We start from the raw sequence: 8,930 nt of genomic DNA, 5'->3' as shown, positions 1-8,930 counted from the left end.
CTAGAGTATAAATGTTTTAACACAATAACTAAGTAAATGACACAAAGTCTATGTTAACCAGTTTGATGAAAATATTTCAAATTGTATATGAAAACACTACACTGTACCCCATGTTTGCATTAATGTACACAGCTATCATTTAATAAAAAAAGAGAAAAAAATACAAGAGCCAACCATATGTTGTCTTTAAGAGATACGCTTCACCTACAAAGATGCACACATAAAAAAGATATCCCATGCAAATGGAAACCCCAAAAAGAGGAGTAGCTATAATCTATCAGGTAAGTAGATTTCAAGACAAAAGCTGTAAAAAGAGACAAAGAAGGTCATTATATGATAAAGGGGTTAATTCAGCAAGAGGATACAGCAATTCTAAATATATATGCACTCAACACTGGAATACCCAGATAGATAAAGCCAGTATTATCAGAACTAAAGAGAGAGACAGACCTCAATACAATGACGTTAGAGACCTCGACACTCCACTGTCAGCAGTGGACAGATATCCAGACAGAAAATCAACAAAGAAACACTGGACTTAATCTGTCCTATAGACAAATGGACCTAACATATATTTCTAGAACAGCTCATCCAAAAGCTGCAGAACGTATGTTCTTCTCCGTATCAAGGATAGACTGCATGTTAGGACACAAAACAAGTCTTAATAATCAAAATCATACCAAGTAGTTTTCTGACCACTATGGGATAAAACTAGTGAATAGCCACAGGAACAGTGGAAAACACACAAATACATGGAAATTAAATAACATGCTCTTGAATGGCCAGTATATCATGAAGAGATTAAGAAGAAAATGTAAAAATTTCTTGAAACAAATAAATATATTAAAACTTATGAGATTCAGCAAAAGTATGAATAAGAGGGAAGTTTACAGCATTGTCTACATCTTATAGCATTGAGTGTCTACATCAAAAAAGAGCTTCAAATAAACAATGTAACTGCACCTCAAACTAGAAAAATAAGAACAAACCAAACCCAAAATAGAAGACAAAACAAAGTAGAAATGAATAAAATTGAAACCAAAAAAAATACAAAAGATGAACAAAATAAGTTTGTTTTTTTTTTTAAATATAAAGAAAACTGATAAACCTTTATTAGCCCAGCAGTTCTCAACTTATGGGTCGCGACCCACAGGAACTGTACTAAAGGGCTGTGGCATTAGGAAGGTTGAGAACCACTGCTTTAGCTAGACTTAAAAAAAGAAAGAAGAGCCAAATAAATAAAATCAGAGATGAAAAAGGAGACATTATAACCAATCCTGCAGACATCTAAAGGATTATCAGCGACTACTATTAGCAACTGCCTGCCAATAAATTGGAAAACCTAGAAGAAATGAATAAATTCCTAGGCACATACAACCTAATAAGACTGAACCAGGGAGAAATCTAAAACTTGAATAAATCAATAACAAGTAATGAGATAGAAGTAGTAATAAAAAGTCTCCCATCAAAGAAAAGCCCAGGACCCAATGCCTTTAATGCTGAATTCTCCCAAGTATTCAAAGAACTAATAAGCAATCTTATTTAAACTACTCCAAAAATTTCCAAAAGATTGAAGCAAGAATACTCTCAAACTCATTTTATGAGGACTATATCACCCTGATATTAAAACTAAAGAAACAACAAAAAAAGATAACTATAGGTCAATATCTCTGATGAACACAGATGCAAAAATTCTCAATAAAATACTAGCATACCAAATATAACAACAGATTACAAAGTGGGATTCATGGGGGTGCATGGATGGTTTAATAGACACAAATCAATCATTGCGATACATCATATCAATAGAATGAAGGACAAAAACTATATGATCATTTCAATTGATGCTGAAAAAGCATTCAATAAAATTTGACATCCCCTCAAGATAAAAACTCTCAAAAAATGGGAGATAGAAGGAACTTACCTCAACATGATATAAGTCATATATGACAAACCCATGGCTAGTATCATACTGAATAGGGAAAAACTGAAAGCCTTTTCGCTAAGATCTGGAACAAGACAAGGATGCCCACTTACACCACTCTTATTTGACATAGTACTGGAAGTTCTAGCTAGAGCAATCAGATAAGAGAAAGAAATAAATGGCATCCATATTGTAAAGGAAAAAGTCAAATTATCCTAGTTTTCAGATGATATGATCTTGTATCTAGAGAAACCTAAAGACTCCCCCCAAAATTATGAGAACTGACAAATTCAGTAATGTCTGTATCTGAAAGATACAAAAGATACAAGATGTAAAAATAATATACAAAGATACAAAATCAATATACAAAAATCGGTAGTATTTCTATATGCCAATAGTAAACAATATGAAAAAGAAACCTAGAAAGTAATCCCATTTCCATAACTACAAACAAAATAAAATACAGGAACACTCTTAGCCACAGAAGTGAAAGATTTCTATAACTGAAACTATAAAACAGGGATGAAAGAAAGAGGACACGTAAAAAATGAAAAGATATTTCATGCTTGTGGATTAGAAGAATCAGTACTGTTAAAATGTCCATACCACTCAAAGTAATCTATTATACACAGTCTCCATCCAAATACCAATAACATTATTTTTCTTCTAGAAAAAATAATCCTAAAATGTATATGGAACCACAAAAGACTCAAAACAAAGTCATCTGACCAAAAAGAATGAAACTAGATGAATCATATGATCTGACTTCAAAGCTATACTAACCAAAACAGCATGGTAGTGGCATAAAACAGACATATAGACAAACGAACAGAACAGGAGATCTAGAATAAATCCACACATTTATAGTGAACTTATCTTCAATAAAGGTGTTAACACCATATACCGGAGAAAGGACAGTCTCTTCACTAAATGGTGCTAGGGAAACTGGATATCCATATGTAGAATGAAACGAGACACCTATGTCTTAACATATGCAAAAAATAAAACCAAAATGGATCAAAGACTTAAATGTAAGACCCGAAACTATGAAACTAACTAAAAGAAAACACCAAGGGAACTGCACAGGACGTTGGCAAGACCTTGAGTAATATACCACCAAAGCACAAGCAACCAAAGCAAAACTGGATGAATGAAATGACATCAGGTTAAAAAGCTTCTTCACAGCAAAGGAAACAACCAAACAGCGAAGAGATGCCCAACAATATGGGAGAATATATTTGCAACTTACCTGTTTGACAAGGGATTAATCACTAGAATAAATAGGGAGTGCTAACTCAGTAAGAAAAAACCCAAATAATTTGATTAAAAAGTGGACAAAAAATCTTAATAGACATTTCTCAAAAGAAGACATACAAATGGCCCACAAGTATATGAAAAAATGTTCAACATCATTAGTCATCAGAAAAACACAACTCAAAACTGTAAGATACCATCTAACCCCAGTGGTAACAGTTTTTCTATTAAAAGAAAAAAAAAAAACAAACCCAGACAATCTAACGAATGATGCCAAGGATGTGGAGAAAGGGTGAGCCTTCTACACTGCTGATGGGCATGTACATGAGTGCAACCCTATGAAGAGCAGTACGGAGGCTCCTCAGAGAACTGGAAATAGAACCAGTGAAGACCCAGCAATGCCATGGCGAGGTATATATCTAAAAGAAAGGAATTCTGTATACCAAAAAGATATCTGCATTCCCACGTTTATTTCAGCACTATTCATAACAGCCAAGATTTGGAATCAACCCAAGTGTCCATCAATGGATAAATGGATAAAGAAACTGTGGGACATATTCACAGTAGAATACTATACGTCCAAAAAATGAAATCTGGTCACTGGAAAAAACACGATGAGAACTGGAGTATTTTTTGTTAAATAAAATAAGCCAAGCACAGAAAGACTTATCTCCTATGTTCTTACTCTTATGTAAGAACTGAATATTAATCTTATGGAGACACAAAGTAGAACGATGGTTACCAGAGGCTGAGGTGGGTAGCAGAAACGAGAGGGGAAAAGTGAGGGTAGTTATTGGGTGTAAAAATATACAGAGATAAAATGAACACTATTTGATAACACAAAATGACTATAATCAGCAATAAGTTAGGGTATTTAGTTACTTTAAAATAACTAAAGAGTGGAACTGGAATGTTCCTAAGACAAAGAAATGTGAAAAGCCTGAGGTGAAGCATACCACAGTTACTCTGATTTGAGTAATTTCTATGGAATGCCTGTAAGGAAACATCACCATGTACCCTATAAAGGTACATAACAATTCAGTATCCATGATAGGTAAAAATAAATTAAAAACACAAACAAGAAAATCTCAAAAGGTTATAAAAAGTTCAACTGTCTAACAAAAAAATATAATTTGTGCTATATGGAATGAACTTTAACTTCTGACATATATTTTAATATATTTTCTGAAGACATGTAGTAGTTAAAAATATGATTGAGGGATTTTTAATTATAACATAGCCAATTTAAGAACAGTTTATGTTAAACAGAATATAATTTACAGTTCAAACAGCCAAGTAGAATATGTGGATGCAATGAAAAGGAAAGTGCCCTGTTTGAAGAGATGTCTGTATTACTCAAACTTTCGCATTTTCAATACAATGCTATGTGTTTTTCTTCTTTCTAAATCAGTTATCTTAGTGAGGTTGTTTTTTAAAACATCAGCAATTTAGTTGCATAAAATAAGACACAAGATTATCTACATATTTGAGAGTACAGATGCAATTTAGTTTTAGTACCTACAGTTAAATGAATCTTAAAATTTTTTAAATATTAGAAAAATATTAAATAATACTGTTTAATTCTGGTCAATAACCTGCCTCAGGGAAACTCTAATTAAAATTTTTTATAATATAATATGGAATACTTTAAAATTTTAGAATAGTTGGTTAGTTTTGAAAAGCATTACTTATAAAATATCACTTAATATATGGTCTCTGAAGAAATGTAAAAACCTCTGCCTATCCTACATAATTAAATTTGGCCAATAATAGTGATGATTCAGTTGGCAGTGAATGCTCTATAACAGTCTTGCTGTCAATGAGATTTTGACTAGGGCATTAAATCAGTAGTGAATCTTTTAGCATACCCCAGACCTTAAAGCAAATTTCCCAGAATCATTAAATAATTACATAAACACATATGTCAATATACTGACAGTATATTTTGCTTTCTGTTTTGGTGGGGTTGAATTTTTTTTCTTTTTTTTAAAGTAGAACATGGTGTACAAAAAAAAATGCACTAATCATCTACATATTGTGATAAATTTCCAAAGCAGACACACCCATGTATATAGCACTCACATCCAGAAACAAATGATCTACCTAGGAAGGAAAGCAGTGCTCTGGGTAGAGTGCTGTAGCGTCACAGCTCACAGCAACCTCAAACTCATGGGGTCAAGCAATCCCCTTGCCTAAGGCTCCCTGAGTAGCTGGGACTGAAGGCTACCTGCCATAATGCCTCGTTCATTTTTCTGTTTTTAGTAGAGACGGAGTCTCACTTTTGCTTAGGCTGGCTGGAACTCCTGAGCTCAAGCCTCAGCCTCCCGGAGTGCTCGAATTACAGGGATGAGCCACTGTGCCTGGCAGGACAGATAAATTTAAAAGATAACAACATGTAGAACATATTTAAATCCAGGAGAATAGATGAAATCACAAAGGAAAAGAGGAGTAAGCATGGAGACATTCTAATGTTTTGAGATGAGGAGTGTGAAGAGGATTTACAAAGGATTCTGGAAAGATCCAACCAGTGAGAACCTATGCCCTGGAAGCCACACAATCGGAGGACACTTCTAGATGGAAAAACAGTTTACTGAGTTAAATTTTGTTGGCATGTTAAAAAATGGGAACTTTCTAAATTACCACTGGATCTGGCAATGGCGAGTGCAGGGGACACTAGGACAGAGGGAACACCAAAGGACTGAGGGGTATGGTTGAAGCCGAATGTAGAGGCGTAAGAGATAAAGGCAGCAGAGAAGTGGCAGCCAGGAAGCAGAAAGCTGAAACTGAGACTCGGCCAGTACAGTTATAGACAAAGGCCATCTAGAGGATAACTATGGAAACTGGTGGCTGAGGCTAGGTGTAGGTCAAGATCATTGGAGTTAAGAACGTCAAGGGACTGAGAGTATGTGTTTATTTTATCAGCTGTTAATCCAACTGTATTGGCCATTTATAAAACACATACAGAGGTAGAAAAATATCAATACATATAATAGAAATAAAACTGTGAAAGACATTTCAAGAAGGAATATTTAATAAGAATTTCAACCTATTAAAAATTTTATAAGCATAAAGCATTTTTTAAGTTTTATACCCAAAATTATGTGTTTAGTGGTATCCTTAAAGGAAAACTAAAAATTATCTATCTTACTACAACATATTAAATGCCCAAATATATCAGTTTAGAGAAATACATATTTAAAGACAAAGTATTTTGTTCTTGACATTGCAAATAATTTAGATCTTGACTATGGCTACTATCATTTTTAATATATATCAATACAGGTACTACTAGCTGAAAACAGAACACTTTATTAATTTGGCAAGAGAAAATAGGCACTTATATTTCCTAATTCTGTTTACATATAACATAATTCTGTACGTGTATTTTTTTCCATCTTCAGTTTCTTATTATTCAGATTCTTTGTTTCAAATCTTACTTCCTTAAGAAAAACAAAGTTAGTCAAATTAATACCTTCAAAGGGATATTTCTTTAAGAGGTAAGACTCTGGAATAAGAGCCCTGGCTGTGAAGTTAAAGTATTGACTCTACCACTTGAAACCAGGGTGAACTGAAGGAGATTCTTAACCTCAGCTTAATCCATATGATGATACAGGGTTGATGAGATTCAAATTAAAAAATTCCTGTAAAATGCCTAAAACACATTAAGTGTTCAGTAACTATTAACTTATCTAACTGTAACCATGAAGTCCCTAAAATTCTGACATTTTAATTTTTGTTAAACTTTCTGCTTAAGAAGATTTGCTCTAGATTATACTTCCAAACTTTCTAAACTAAGAGCCACAAAAAGAAACTGAGGTAAGAGCTACAATAAGAAACTGTGATCCAGGACACATACTTACTTACCTGTTGATATTTTCTATTTTGATATTTGCCATTCAATTCTCTTTACTCCCCAAACTGTTTAATGAACCACTAAACTATCAACAATCCAGTTTGAAAGACAATTGATCTAATACAATAAGAAACTGTAGCTATACAAAAAACTCAGTTCACATACAATTTTAAGGATATATCCAATGTATTAAATATATTACTGTATTAGTATATTTAAACCATGTTAATTAAAATCTGTGCAAGATCATAAACTTTTTGAAGCAGAGATCTTTTGTAAATTATGTATCTCTGTGACAAATTCTTACATGGTACTTACCATGAGAACTCCATAATGCTTATTTTGAAGTCAGCAACTAAACCAAGGTGCTGATTTTTGTGATTTTAAAAAATATTCAATAAAATAATGATCTAAAATAAGACTGCTGATGGTCTCATATTTATTTTCTTATTTTTACATTTCTTATTACATTTTCTTATTTCTATTCTTATTTAATAGAAAATAAATAATTTTTCTATTAAAATGAAGGGGAGAAAAAATACCAAATTTTTAAAATAACTAGGAAAACATCATCTGTAGCAACTGTTTTAAGAGGTATCTTCTCATTTATAATTCAAGTGGCTGTAAATTTCAGAGATTAATCTGAATAATTTTAATAGACTATCCTTCTTAGACAAATTCATAGATTCTTATTGTATATATACTCATATAATTAACATAATTTTCATATAATGAAAACTTTCAGTTTTTAGCATGTAGCAATGTTTTATTTTCCTGAATATACATAGTCCATAAATCTGGAAATTCAAAAGTTAAAGAATTTATGCATAATGATAATTATAATGAAATCACATTTATATATGAAATTCTTCATATTTTATGTATTCATTTTAGAAAGATGACTGTATTTACTGAAACTGAGTCTTGAGCTTATAAATGTTCTAGTTAAATAAAGGGGGGGGAATAAAGAGTTCCTAACTTTAGGTAAAAATATTAGGCTTAATTAAGCATGTGGTACCTGAAAAAATTTACTTCATGAAAAATGGGAGTTAATAGTATTTTCTTGCTGTGAAATAGATGAGTGCTAAAGGCCAAACTTATAAAACACTTTCAGTTACTCTCGAGTCAATGTGCACTTACTGACTGGCTCTAACAGAACACTGTACACAGTCCTACAATGCATGAATTTGCAAATCTCTCATCCATACTGAGCTCTGCACTATCCATTTGCATTTCCCAACAAGATCAATGTTATTACCATTATAATGATCTTGTTTTCAACAACTTTATTAGAAATTAAATATAACTACCTTTGATAATTATTTTGAGTTGTGTTTTATAAAAAAAACTAATTTTTACTAAGTTCATAACCATTTATTTTAAAAACACTTTGTTCAATATAGTCTTGACCATAAAACGTGCCTTTTATATTAAAAACCTCATATATTTTAATACCTATAGGTATATAAATATAGAATTAGGTCCCCTTATATTTGGTTCCATGGTTTCTTAACATAATCATTAAAAATAAATCAACGTGTCAATGATAAGCCTACTGCCTTAGCCACTTAGCTGTTTTTAAGAGTACATATGAATAAACTAAGACATAAAAAGAAATAACCAATTGCCATTTTCTGCGCCACCTTACCAGGTTCTATTGAAGCAGGTTTTTATTTATAGCTCTTCTTTATGTTATAAACTGACATATACTTTTTAAGTGCTACATTAAAATAATATTTTATTAAAAAAAAACAAAATGCCATAAATGTTAAACTCAATAAATAAAAAATAGCAAGAAACAATAATAATTCAACGGTAAGACAAGACACACTGGCCGGGTGCTGTGGCTCACGCCTGTAATCCTACCACTCTGGGAGGCCAAGGTTGGTGGACTTCCTG

At 32.3% G+C, this 8,930-nt stretch overlaps 1 protein-coding gene across 5 annotated transcripts in view; it reads right to left on the bottom strand.

Moving 5' to 3' along the window:
• Positions 1-8,930, bottom strand: part of USP15 (ubiquitin specific peptidase 15) — a 128,764-nt gene that overhangs the window by 78,074 nt on the left and 41,760 nt on the right. The gene's annotated exons all lie outside the window — the stretch shown is intronic.

Source organism: Otolemur garnettii, unplaced genomic scaffold, assembly GCF_000181295.1.
Source record: "Otolemur garnettii isolate 467f Iridium unplaced genomic scaffold, OtoGar3 scaffold00138, whole genome shotgun sequence".
NCBI lineage: Eukaryota > Metazoa > Chordata > Mammalia > Primates > Galagidae > Otolemur > Otolemur garnettii.
Note: the sequence above shows the minus strand (reverse complement) of the source record. Positions and strands in the feature narration are given on the sequence as shown.